Genomic DNA, 13,475 nt, shown 5'->3' with positions numbered 1-13,475 from the left:
AGCAAGGCTCTGAGACTCTGGCAATCTGCTGAGGAAGCGAAGGAAGAACTGGTAAGAAACAATACATCCCTGAAGTTTTCAGGCAAGTTTGGAGGGCTGGCTTAGCAGAAGAGCAGCCTGAGTCTGTGACATGGTCGCAAGCATCTGCTGTAGGCTACACATTGCTGGGCCGGGCAGCAGAGGGCTTCAAGGGCTCCTACTTGAAGGCCTGTGAAGACCCAGAGGACAATGCTGGGACAGTATATGCAGCCACAGGTTGAGCACGGGCATAAGCCAAGTTCCCCAGGAGGCTGGGTGGTCACCACCCAAAGCATGGCAGCGAAGGGGCAGCGTCTTCCCCACAGCCTCGTGCCATGCAGCAGACTGCTGCTGACCTTGCTGCCAAGTGCAGTGCCAGCAACTGGCTTCCTTGCTTTCTGTCCTTCCACAGTGGACAGAAGTCTTCCCTTTGAGCCTGAAGCAGTTGCAACAGGCCCCGTGTTGCTGGTATTTCAGCTGGTAGCCTGTCTTGTGACTGGGTCATCGAGGTGCTGGCCTCGTCCTCGTCCTGCAGTCCATCTGCAGCTTTTCCTTGATCAAAGGGCAGGGGGAATTTGAGAACAGAGTCTCTGAGAACAGACAGAAATCCTGAAGAGAGGGGGGCCAGGAAAGAGGCAGCCATCAGAGCAGGGAAGGAAGGTGACCTCTCCTTTCCTTACACGTGTTGGGCCTCCTCCTACGTTGATGGTTAGGGCAGGAGTGCTGGAGGGCACAAAGTCACTAGTGTGCACTCTTCAGGTACAGGGGTTATTGGAGGGATGAAGCTTCCATTTTTTTCTTTGGGGAGCATTGCTGGGACTTCATCTGGAAGTGTGTCTTCCCCTCATCAGGCACTGGAAGCACAGAGCCTGGCAGGCTCCAGTGCTGAGCAGCAGGCAGAAGAGCTAGGATGGAAGGGTTAGAGCTGGGTAGAGAAGCAGAAGGAAGTGGCTGAACACAAGTGCTTTTGAGAGTGCAAAAGAGGAAACCTGAGCGAGATTGCAGATGCCAGTAAGATTCCTCTTGACAGAATATCAAGCTGCAGGCAGAGCTGCAGGAAGCTCAGAGGAAGATGAAGGCCATGGAGAAGAGGCACAAAGAAGAAATGGAAAGGATGCATAAGGTCCTGCTGCAGTACAGCCCAGCTGAAGAAAAGCAGGTGAGTGAAAGAGCAGGAGGCACTGCAGTCGTGCAACAAGTGGTCTCTGCCCTTGCTGCCTTTCCCCTGCAGAGCAGCAGGTGGATGGGGGCAATGTCTCTGACCGCCATGCTCTGTGGTCTCCATGGCAGCTGGTCAGAAGGACACTTACTGGGCCGCTGAATCTCAGCTGCTGCCCTGGGCAGCAGGGCTAGTGCTTTGGCCGGTGGGCCAGCAATCCTCTGAATGTGTTTCTGCTGGCCTCTTAGTGCTCGCTTTGTTTTTTGAGGGGTTTGCTCAGGCGAGCATGGTGACCCACACAGATTCTGAGCAAGTTGTCCCTGTCCATGGTGAATGCAGTCCTCAGAACGGGGTGAAGTGTGAAGTTGTTCTTTCCCTTTTGCAGTCTCTACTACGGCTGACTGTGACAAGCTGTGGTCTCTGACTGCTCGTTTGGGTTTGACTGGAGGTGGAAGAGTTGGCAGCTCAGCTTGCAGCCTAACAGCACCAGTGCTGTTCCTAAGGGCTTGCCTTTGAAATGCTCTGTCTGGGGCATCTCTGCCAGGCACCTTTCTGACACACACAGATTTCTTGTCCCAGATGGACGCAGGATGTGCCATCAAAGCTGCCGCTGCAGCAGCATCCTCCGAAGAAGCCTCCTCTCCGCAGCCCGAAAACCCGAGCGTGAGCAGTTCGGCCCTCTCAAGCCGGGAGAAAGAGAAGCAGTTCCTGAGGCTGCTGAGTACGTCCTGGGGATTTCTTGTGCCATCGAGCAGCGCATTATAGTGTGTGCCTCAGCATGAGCTGTAGCACATGTTCTTCCTCGCTTTGGTGTCAGACAGACCTTTTGGACTCCCTACAGAAGCCATTGTTGTGCTCGGAGGCAGCCAGGGAGCATTTGGGGCGTTCCTTTTGCCTTTGAGGGCAGCTGGGCGTGGGTGGGCTTTGCCTGAGCTTCCCTGTGCAATAAAGACAAAAGCAGGGATTGTGTCCTGAGCCGCAGTAGCCTGCAACCTATGCAGTGACCGAGTGAACATGTGTGTGCTAGTCTGGCCAAACGGATCAGAACAGTTGGCTTCCTAGATTCCCTTTAGACTCCTGACTTGTCACCAGTCATTGGAGACAGAATACATCAGTGAATTTGATTGGCTGTGCAGCTTGTTTGATGCTGGTCTTGTTTTTATGACTCTTAGTACGTCTCCTATTCCTTCCACAGTTGGTTTTGATAAGAATCCTCCATTTTGGTTAGCCTGACCTCCTTGAAATGAACATCAGGTGACAGCACAATTAAGAGGGGAAGAGGTCTTTTCAGTACGCCCTAAAAGTTAAAAAAAGGTTTTCTTAGAAGAATCTTGAGGAATCAGAGAGGAAGAGTTCTTTTCAAAGTGCCCCAAAAGAAACAAAACAGGATACTCTTTTTACAGTCCCTCTTTGATATCTTAGTTGTATGCTTAGGAAGATGCATCAAAGAAGGAAGCCTCTGCTGCATGTTCCTCTGGTACCAGGCACGCTGTACTGCTGCTGCCCGCTGGTAAATACTCCTGGAATACTAAGCATTGGCCTCAATCCCTGCACAGATCGTACTCTAGGAAAGCACACCAAGGCCTTGCTGATTCTGCAGTACAACTGAGTTGCTTCTTGCCACTGGTAATAGCTGCCAGTGCAGTGCTGTCAGAGAATAAGCGGTCAGGTACAGAACAGAGCCCGGTTTACTCAGTGTCTGCCACCAGCTGTTGGGACAAAAGGTGGATTGATCTACTGCTCTGTGGGTCTGAAGTCAAAGACAATCATGTTCTGTCTTGAGTGAGGTCAGCAGCTTGTAACGGGGCTCAGTCTGGCTCTGCCTTCTTCACAGTGGCTGTCAGTGGCCATTTGTGGGCTTTGCCGAGCTTTTTGTCATACCTGCCCTGCCACTGACAGCTGGTGTGACTGCAGAGGCTGGAGCCTTCCTTAGCTGTGAGGTTGCAGCTGCCATCCCGTTGCTGCAGCTTTGCCTGGACTGATGAAAGGATCAGCATCTCATTTGTGCAGGTGTCTGTGTCACGGCAGCGCCTGAGGAGCGGCGCTGTCCTTGTTCCCCGTCTGGGCTGTGCCCATTTGGGAAGATGGGGCATGTGGGTGGTGTTCAAGGGGCTGAGTCCAGTGCCAGTGACTGCTGCACGCCAGGCTGAAGACAAGGACTTGTAGTTCTTCACTACATGGGGAATGGGCAAAGTCATCTTCAGAACTTAGCCTGCTCATCAATGAAGAGGGTCCTAATTCTTAGAGCCATTGTTCTTGGTTATAGCATGAGCTGCTGCTCTCTAAAAATGTCAAGGCATTCTTTAGGCAAACTGCTGAGAGGTAGAGAAGGTGCCCTCCTCTGCCAGAATTCACTTTGCAATATTCTTTCTGCTCTGGAAAAAAACAGCAGAAAAAAATTGATAAAAATTCATCCCAGATCTGAGGGTGCATTGAAACTTTGGAAGTATGAAAGCTTTTGTTGAATCTCACAAGAGAGTGTTTCTTCCCAAGAAAATGAAGTGTCCTGATTTTCCAACCCTCCTTCCTGTTTCTGGATGACAACCACTTGCCTTGGTGCCTGTTCTTTTCTGGTCTCTGTCTGCTCTGATGCTTTTTCCATGGGCTTAGTTTCCTCTCAAGGTAACCCTTCAATGGAGTGTGGAGAATCAGGCTCTGTGCAGGCCAGGTGTGCTGCAGAGCTGCCTGTCTTGCTGGGGCTGCTGTTGTTGTTCTTGTTGATGTGAGTGGAGCTGGGTTTCAGATCTCCTGGAAGTCAGGATCTCTGTTTTGAAGTGTGCTTCTTGCATTTTGTTTTTCAGGGCGTGAGGTGAGTGTGGGAGATCCAGAGAAGAAGTACACTGGATGGAGACCTATTGGCAGTGGGTGAGTGCAGCCACGCTTACTTCTACAGAACCATGGGCCAGGTATTTTGGTGCTGCAATATCACATGGGAAGTCAGGCAAGCTGCAAGCATCTTCAGCCCCTGGCTTTAGTCTGTCTCTGTCTCAGTGCTGAGGCAGTACAAGGCATCATGAAAGATCACTGGATGCTGACGACATCTTGCCTGCCTCAAGGAGCAGGACCTGGAAGCCTTCCTGTCCCTCAAACCTGTGGCGCCAGTTTGCCTATTTTCCCAGGAGACATGGTTTTGTATGATTCAAAGTAATTTGGCCACACTCATGAAGGAAGAAGAACCTGAGAGAGCAACGTCCCACCTGATAGCTGTCAGATAGCAGCTGTCAGTAGCATTTCTTAGTAGTATTTGGCTGAAAACAACATTCCGTGGTCAGGAAAATAAGAAAGGCTGTGTGGTGTTGCCTGAGTTTGGCAGGTAGGATGAAAAGAGAGTGGTGAGAAGGCCCAGCAGGACTGTATGTTTCATTGCCTGGAAAGGCACGCCACAAGCACAGATGCCAGAAGGAAAAGGCGAAGAAAACACCCGCATGCACAGTCTAGTGTGTACATTTGAGATTTGTAGCAGCCCTTTCTCTTCCGGTTGCACCCAGCTTTTCCCTTGGACACTCTGCGTGGCAGAGGGCTGCTGGGCTGCTGTGCCTTTGGCTGAAGAGTAGACAAAGCCCGGTGGTTTTGAGACACAGCAGGCAGCAGAGAGCTCCTGCCTGGGCTGCCTTTTGCTTCTCAGCACTGACCAGCTTCTCTGTTCTTGCCACTGTTCTGTTTCCAGGGGGTTTGGAACCGTTTATAAGGCCTTCAACGCTGCCACAGGACGAGCGGTAAGTGCCAACAGCCCATTCAGATTTTGCAGCCCTTGAGTGCTTTCCCTTGTGATGTGATCCGTGGCCAAAGCTTTGGGCCGCCTGACTCTTTGCTGCAAAGGCTGTCCCACAGAAGCAGCCTGTCCAGAGGCAGGCTGCAAAATGCATTTGGGACAGACTTTGTCCTCCCTCCCTAGCTGAATGAATGCAAGGATGGCGCTGGTGCCTTTCAGAGAAGGACACGCTGGCTTGGACTTCCTGGATAAACATGCATAGATTAGCAGATGGCAAGAGCCGTCATTCCAGCCCAACTCCTCTTAAGCCCAGGTTCAGACACAGATAGGATTTCCCATTGTTTTCCATCACGTGGTTCAGTTTGAAAATATAATGCAAGTCCTAAAGAAGGAGAGATCTTGTCTGGAGCAGAGTTTTGCCTTTCAGTCCTAGGGAACCTAGTTCACACACACACACACACACACACACACACGCACAGATCAATGAGAAGAAATTGATGAAGAGCCTTAAATAATACAACCTTGTGTTGATCCTGTGTTGAAGACATGGTGTCTTGGAGAGTGCCGCTGCTCTTTGGGACGATAAGTTCATAGTCCTTGATTCTTGTTTTTGGCTCTCGGCAAATACAACTGCATCTTTCTGGTAGTTCATTATCCACCTGCAGTGCTGCGCTCAGGAACTGCACTTGGAGGGAGGTGGAGGAGGCGTCCGAAAGCCCGAAGCCCTGCTTATCACCTGCCGTGCATCCATAGGGTACCACATAAAGGGTTATTCATTCTTAAAGCCATTAAAAAATTACAAATGACAATAATTCCACGGTGTAAACCGTGTTCAAGATTGTTCTTCAGAGTTGCGAAGCCCAAACTGAAGAAGTTAGGATGTGCTAGGATTGTAACTTTACTTTGAGTCGCCTTGGAGTTCTTTTTTGGACAGCATGTTCCCCGTCATGTAGGTGTGTGTTTCCTTTGGCACCCAGTCAAGAATGGCAGCCATCTCCAAAAGACTGGTGAAAGCCCCTAGAAATGCTAACGTATTTCCAGTGGTTTCAATTTACCTTCACAGGAGCAAAATTACTTTTGGCTTGCAAAACCTGTGTAAATGATAATAGTAGTGATAAACAAAGTCTGTTTGAGAAGTCTGCAGGTGCAGAGAGTGCTGTTAGCGCTTTGTGGTTGATGGTTTAGTGTCCATTTCTACCGAGGTGACAAGGCATCCAGGCCCGTGAGTGCACGGAGTAAGAGGCTCTCGTAATGTCCGCTCCTGATGGCTTTTCAATGTCATTGTAGGTGGCCGTAAAGCAAGTTAATCTCCAGCACCAGGGCTGCGAGGATGTGTTGAAGGAAATCCTGGTCATGAAGGAATATAAGAACCCCAGTATTGTCACCTACCTAGAAAGGTAAATATTCTGGCAGAAAATGGATCTTTCAATTAACATCAATCTAGTCCTGCACAAGGCATGGGAGGAGATTGCATTTTGTCCCCATGAATGCTTCCTGGCAGAAATAGCTTGGAGATCGATCTCAGAAACCTGGCTCTCTTACTAAGCCAGCAGCATGTTTCCCAGGCTCTTGCCTGATTAGAAAACCTTTCTCTTTCTCTCTGACTGAGCTGAGAATACCCACAGCCTCCTTTTCCACGGATGTGCCTTCCTCATTCAGACGGCACAGAGGGCAAGCAGTGGATAGCCTGGGTGGAGTGTGTCTTCATTTGATTCCGTCTTCATTTACCAGTGACCTGGAAACAAAACTCAGCTGCAGTCTTTCCTTCATCCGGCAATTCAGCTGCTCACATTCAGCTCCACGCTGTTGCTTTCATCTTGCAGCTACCTTGTCAATGAGGATGTCCTGGTGGTGTTGGAGTATATGGATGGAGGCTCCTTAGCTGATGTGGTCAGCATGAAAAGGATGGCTGTAGGACACATAGCAACAGTGTGTCGGGAGGTAAGGGGCCCTGCTTGTGCTTGGGATGGCTTGGACAGGCTCGTCCCTCAAAAGCGCTGCAAAGCGAGTGATTCCATGTTCAGAGCTTTCTTTCTGTGTTGCTCTTATGCTTTGGAGAAGAAAGAGCATTGGGAGTGAACTGCCTGCCAGTGTCCCTGCCCTTACTATAGTCTGTTCTTTACTCTTCTAGACCATTGTTGAACTCTCTGTCTCGATTTCATTTGTATTTTCTGTTCTGCACTTTGCCTCTCCAAGCCTTTGCCCAAACCCTTTCTGCATTGCCTTCTTTGCCTGTAAGTGCAAAGGTGCTGGTGTCCAAGTTCTAAACCAGCAGCAAAGCCAAAGAGAGACTCATCTGTCACAGTCCCAACTTCAAAGGATGGCACGGCACCCACCATGCTGCTTGCTGCTGAAAACTGACAAATGAGCTCCTTCCAAGTCTGCTGTCGAGGAAGCCCTATAACCCTTGTCCTCCAGCCTCCCACCCGACAGTGATCCCCTTGTACCCAAGGCAGGAACTTTTTCTCTTTTGGCAAACCATTGCTTGTCCTCCAGACAGGGAGAGCGCATCCACTGCAGCAGGGATCATTCTGATTGGCTTTGCAGGGGACAGTCTTGAGCAAGGACTGATGTTTCCCTCTCAAGCGCTAATATGCCTTGCCTTGGAAAGATCCTGCTCTCCTCCTCGTGTTGCAGCAGCAAGCACTTCCTCTTGCCAGCGCTCACTGCTCCTTTGAGATCTGTGAATCTTCAGGAGCACTGTCCTTTTGTGTGTGATGAAATCAGATCAGGCTAACTGTTGGCCTCCTGTTTCTTTTTTCTCTCCCAGTGCCTGCAAGGCCTGGCTTTCCTTCATGCCAACCAGGTGATCCACAGAGACATCAAAAGTGACAACATCCTTCTGGGCCGGGATGGCTCCGTCAAGCTGGGTGGGTGTTCTGGGTCAGGCGCAGCGCTCCGGGGAGGCGGTGTGGGGCTGCTTTTGAGCGGCTGCCGGGTGCCCAGCAGTGGCGCTGGTGAGAGGGCAGGGAGCACTCTGCGAGCCCAGGGCGCAGCTGTAAGGGGCTGAGTGGTCTAGAGAGCAAGAAGGTAGCAAGAGTAACTTTGGTTTGTGTGTGTGTTCCTTCCAAAGGGAGAGAGTTACAGTGTAAACGTTCCGGTGCCTGAGGAAAAGCCAGGGTGGGAATCCTGGAGGGGGGTTGCTAAGTGGACAATTGCCCATGTCCTTGGCTGCAGCCCTGAGGAATGAGAGCCCAGCTGCTTTTCCAGCTCGATTCAGCACTGCATTCTGAGACATAGAGTGAGGAAGCCTTTTCCTTGGTTCCCTACTTGAAGCAGTGTTTGTTTTTCTCCTCAGCTGATTTTGGCCTCTGTGCTCCGTTCAGCCCTGAGCAGAGTAAACGGAGGTCGATGGCCGGGACCACTTGCTGGATGGCACCCGAGGTGGTGAGAAGAGAGCCATACGGCCCCAAAGTGGACATCTGGTCCCTTGGCATCGTGGGAATAGAAATGGCCAAAGGAGAGGCTCCTTATATTCGGGAAACCAGTGAGAGGGTAAGGTGCAAATACGCTCAGAGAGCGGTGTCCTTCTCCTGTGTGTCCATTAGACAAAATCCCATGCCCACAGCTTAAAGTTCTTCCACCAAGGCCCACTTGTAAAAACGTCCTTGGGGCTCGCATCAGCTGTCAAGGCAAGACCTGTTGCAGCTTGGAAGAGCTGGGGCTGCACTGGAGCCTTTTTTCCTTTGGGAGGGAAGGCTCATCTCTAAGCATCTGCTAGGCAAGAAATTGCCACTGCAGCCTGGAGCTTAAAAGATGGGGTCTAGGTGAGCACTGAAGGATATGGAAGAATCACGTAGAGTCTCATGTTTCCTTTGGCTTCAGGCTAACTACCTGATAGGCAAGCAAGGCGTACCAGACCTGCACAAGCTCAGGCTGCCCTCTGGCTTGTGTGAATTTCTGGGCTGCTGCCTGCAGATGGATGTGGACAGGCGAGGCTCTGCCAAGGAACTTCTGCAGGTACAAGGCAAAGCGGCTGCAGCCCAAAGAGCTGTTCCCTGTCAGGGTTTGTTCCTCGGCCAAACTCCAGGGCTTCCGATGGGCCCCCCCACATAGTAATATCCACTCTGGGTGCTTTTCCAATGAAAACCAAGCAGGATCCAAGACTGGTTGAGATTAGAAGGGACCGGTGAAGGTCATCTAGTCCAAAACCCCAGTCACTGGCAAAGACATCTTCAAGTGGATCAGGTTGCTCAGGGTCCCATTCAAGCTGACCTTGAATGTTGCCGGGCTTGGGGCTCCTCCCAGCTCTCTGGGCAGCCTGTGCCAGTGTTTCAGCACTCTCCTCGTAAACACTTTCTTCCTTAGAGCCAATCGAGTGTCTTGTAGCTTAAAACCATTCACCCTTGTCCTCTTACAATTGGCCCTACTAAAAGATTTATCCCCATTCTTCTTAGAAGGCCCTACGAATATTGAAAGGTCTCCTTGGGGCTTGCTCTTCTCCAGGCTAAACAAGCACAACTCTCCCAGCCGTTCCTCAGAGGAGAGCTCCCAGCTTCTGGTCATTTCTGTGACCCTCTTTTGTTCTCAGGTGGTGTATTCATGTTTACCTGGTAGCAAAGGAACTGAAGTATTGCAATGCCAGGGACGGGGGCTTGAAGAACACAACAAAAGCAGTCTAGAACCAAGCGGTTCTAGATTGGTCCGTGGGAAGGCAGGGGCTGTGGGGGAGCTCACTGTGAGCATCCGAGGGCACTCAGCTTGTCCCTCCTGCCCCAGCCTTAGAGGTTTCTGCCAGGCAGATGGGGACAGCTGAGCAGGAGTTGTGCCAGCCCCATGTGCTGCCTGGCCCGCTCAAGTAGATGAGAATTGCTGCGGCTTTGCTGCCAGGTTTTGTGGCAGACAAGGAGCTGGTGACCAGGCCATTTCCTTGGCTGTTCCTGCTGAGAAGGAAGATGCCAGCCAGCACAGGAGCGGGGGGCATGCCAAGGCAGACACTGCTCTTCCTGCAAGCCAGAGCTCAGCCCATCTGTGCCCTGCTGCTTGTGTCCTTGCTCCTGGCTTGCTGCTGAAAACCTGCGTGTCCAGCGCTCCTGAGAACAACACGTGCGGTCAATAATTTCAGAGCCCTTGGGAGTCTCTTGAGGACTGCCCAATGCCCCACATCTCTTTTGGACACTCAAATAGCCCATGTCTGTAGAAAAGAGGAGTTGGAATAAGTGTGTTGAGTTTCCTGAAAGGAACAAAACCTTTGGACAGCAAGCAGCAATCCCACAGTGCTGTCAGGACAAAAATGCCAGCAAGTGATGACACCTTGAGGAACGGACTAGTGCAGTTCTGGGCCATGTTTGCCTGTGCTAGCAGCATCCTGGACATGAAGGCTCATGTGCTGATGGTGACCTCAGGCCACCTATGTTTGTGTATTTCTGGGGGCTAGAGGAATCCAGCTTGACCCTGTTAGGAAGTCAGTTTGGAAAAGAATGGTTCCTTTTTCCTTTCTCTCTTTTAATTTGGTTTGTTCCTTTTCCCCTTTTGGGCAGCATCCATTTCTCCAGTCAGCGGAGCCTCTCTTAAGCCTCTTCTGACAGCCTGATCGCTGTCATCCCTGCAGCCAAGTCATGCAGGAAGCAAAGGAGATGACAAGGACCACTTGAGCACTTGGAGAACTGAACCTGTGAGAACAGGTAGAAATCCTGAGGGGAGAGGGGCCAGGAAACAGGCAGCCATCAGAGCAGGAAAGGAAGGTGGCATCTCCTTTTCCTCGCACCTGCTGATCCTGCTTTTGAATTTCTGCTTGGGACAGCATTGCTGGAGGGCACAAAGTCACTACTGACGTGCACTTTTCAGGTGGGGGGTGGTGTGAGGCATGAAGTGTCCACTGATTATTTGGGGAGCTTGGCTGGCACTTCATGTGGAAGTGTCTTCCTCCCCTCACCAGGAGTCAGAAGGGCAGCGTCTGGAGGCACAGCAGCTGCTGGCACAAGGGGAAAATTTCCTGGCAGAGGTACAGAAGGAGCAAGAGAACAGGCTGCTTGAGATGACGCAGTAAATTGCCATCATGCAGCCTGGGCGAGAAAAGATAAGAACCAGAGACAGTCAAGAGGCACAGAGTGTGAAAAGAGAGTTTGTGTGTTGTTTTGGACTCCTCTGGGCTCCTTCTGGGCACTGTTTCTCTGGACACTGTCTGTCTGGGTGGCATTGTCTCTTAGCTGGCCCTTGGTAAACAGTGCTGGAGAGATTTTTGTGTCTTCAGGGAGCGGTCTGGTGAGAGGCTACCAGAGCCAAGGTTTGAGGAAGGCAGGATTGGTGCTGCAGGCCCAAAGAGAAAGGGAAGCCCAGAACTTCCCCTCAGAAGGAGGGAGGTGCCACGGGAAGCCCCTGCAGAGCCAGGCTGGAGCTGTGGGAGAGGGCTGGCTGTCAGGCTGCTGAGGAGGTGCCTGAAGCTGCTGAGTACGTCCTGTGCATTCCTTGTCCAGTCGAGCAGTGTATTATAGTGTGTGTGCCTCAGCATGGGCTGTAACACACGTTCCTCCTCATTTGGTGTTGGGAGAGACATTTTGGACTCCCTACAGAAGCCACTGTGGCGCTTGGATGCAGGCAGGGAGCACTTGGGGCATTCCCTTTGCCTTTGAGGGCAGCTGGCAGTGGGTGGGCTTTGCCTGAGCTTCCCTCTACAGTAAAGACAAAAGCAGGGATTGTTTTAGGAGCAGCAGATGGCTGTGACCTAGCCAATGACTCAGAGAAGGTGTGTGTGCTAGTCTGGCCACACTGATCAGAACACTTGGCTTCCTAGATTCCCTTTAGACTCCAGACTTGTCACCAGTCTTTGGAGACAAAATACTTCAGAGAAATTGATTGGCTGTAGGGCTGGTTTCATACTGCTGTTGTTTCTATGACTGTTTGTACTTCTATTATTCCTTCTCCAGATCACATGGGCCCCTGCCATCTAAATCCCAACTCTAAGGGCTTTTCAAATGAAAAGGAAGGAAACTTGCAGCGAAGCAATCGAGGAAGCAGAAGAGATGACCAGGACCACTTCAGGATTACTTCCTCCAAAGGCAGCTTGGAGCTGGACTCACAATAAAAGTCCTATACACCCCCAAGCCTGCTGGACGATTGCCTTCCTTGTCAGCCATGGAATAAGGCTCTACGTTCCCTTCTGAATTGGCCATTCTTTCTTAAAAATGGAAAGTCCCTCTAAAGGGCATTCTGGTGTGGTTTGGATTTGGCAACAATCTCCTCCATTTATCAGCTCCAACCCACACTGCCTTTGGAATGCTGTCCATTGGCTAGCTTTTTCCCCAATCATGGATTTCTGGATGAGGAAGAAAGGGCAATTGCATTTCCAGCCAAAACCCAGTGAAGAGCAGGGCAGCCAAAACATCCTGTGGAGATACAGGCTTTCAACTGGGCACACAGAGGCTTTTGGTTCCTGCTCGGTGTAGCCGGCACGTCTCCTCTGTGGACTGCTCCTGCCTCCCACGTGGCCATGGCTAATAGGTACAAGGCTCTGCAAGTGGATCGAAGAAGGTGGGCACATCTGCTGGCAGTACAGGAGAGCAGAGAGGAAACAGCCTGGCAGGACCCTGGCCAGCAAGGCAAGGCACCCGCTGGACCTGCTCTTTGTCAACAGAAAAGGACTGGTGGGTGATGGCACGCTTGGGGTTGTCTGGGGTTCAGCAATCATGACAAGTCTCTGTGCTTGGCTGGGTTTGTTCCTCTTTCTGTGCTTTCTGTTGTCCCTGTGCTCTGCGGTGTCTACCCAGGGCTGTGTAGCTGCACGGCACAGCTAAAGAGCAGGAGGGCCTCATTTGTCTGCCCTTTGATATGGCTGCTCACGGCAGCCTTTTCAATCTGCAAGCTCCATCTGGAGAGTGACTTTCCCCCTGTGTTTGGTCTCAGAGGCCAGGGCCTGTCATCTGTAGTCTCAGGTGGCATTGAGGGCTGCCCAGTGCCTCAGGCTGCTGTGACCCTACCGCAGAACAACAGGAGACAGTGGCAGGTGGTTGTTTCCAAAGTCACATCCTTCAGGGGCGGTGTGCCATGTGTGTCCTTTGTCCAGCCCAGCCCCAGACCTAGGGATCAGACGCAGGCGCTGCTGCTGCTGCCACTGAAGTCAGCGAGGATTTGGTGGTTGGTTTCCATCCCAGCAGAACTGGTCACTTATGAAGCCGGCTGCTGATGGCGCCCTGCAGATCTCTGGGCTGCACGGCTGTGAGGGAGCTGTTCCTTGTTGTTTTTCTCCATCAGGGAAAGCTGTGCCGGCCAGGTGTGCGTCTACAGGGCAAACAGGGAGCGCGCAAGTCTCTTCCATCTGTGTCTGCTGAGAGTGGTGATCTCTGAGATTAAGTGGCACAAAGTCAATTGCTTGTGGTCCCTCTGTGGGTATCCATGTTAGGTAATGCTGCTAAATCTGCCTGTAGCACAGCAGCAGGGGGAAAAGCCTCTCAGCTCTGCAGGTGTGGTAAGCTGCCATTGGTGCACAGGAAAACTGCATTTTGTCTTTATGAGGAAGAGAAGAACTGGCTTAGCAGCAAGAGAAGGTGGAATGGTTCTTCTGATCTTTCCTTCTGCCTCGTACAGGCAGATCTCTGTGGCTCATAGGTGTGCCCCTGACTGGCAGTAAACGGGGGAATCCCCGGAGCC

The 13,475-nt window shown here is 51.5% G+C and overlaps 2 long non-coding RNA genes across 2 annotated transcripts; both read left to right on the top strand.

The window, feature by feature from the left end:
• Positions 1-1,799: 1,799 nt before the first annotated feature.
• LOC128821682 (uncharacterized) lies at positions 1,800-5,056 on the top strand. The gene is made up of 3 exons (XR_008441209.1): positions 1,800-1,898; positions 3,979-4,042; positions 4,845-5,056. It is a non-coding gene; the product is annotated as an uncharacterized LOC128821682 (long non-coding RNA).
• A 5,326-nt stretch (positions 5,057-10,382) lies between these two features.
• LOC128821684 (uncharacterized) lies at positions 10,383-11,932 on the top strand. Its single transcript, XR_008441211.1, has 2 exons — positions 10,383-10,513; positions 11,756-11,932. It is a non-coding gene; the product is annotated as an uncharacterized LOC128821684 (long non-coding RNA).
• Positions 11,933-13,475: the final 1,543 nt, after the last annotated feature.

The sequence above is a fragment of the Vidua macroura genome, chromosome Z (assembly GCF_024509145.1).
Source record: "Vidua macroura isolate BioBank_ID:100142 chromosome Z, ASM2450914v1, whole genome shotgun sequence".
In the NCBI taxonomy this organism is placed as follows: domain Eukaryota; kingdom Metazoa; phylum Chordata; class Aves; order Passeriformes; family Viduidae; genus Vidua; species Vidua macroura.
The sequence above is the reverse complement of the archived record's forward strand: the minus strand, read 5'-3'. Positions and strand labels throughout refer to the sequence as shown.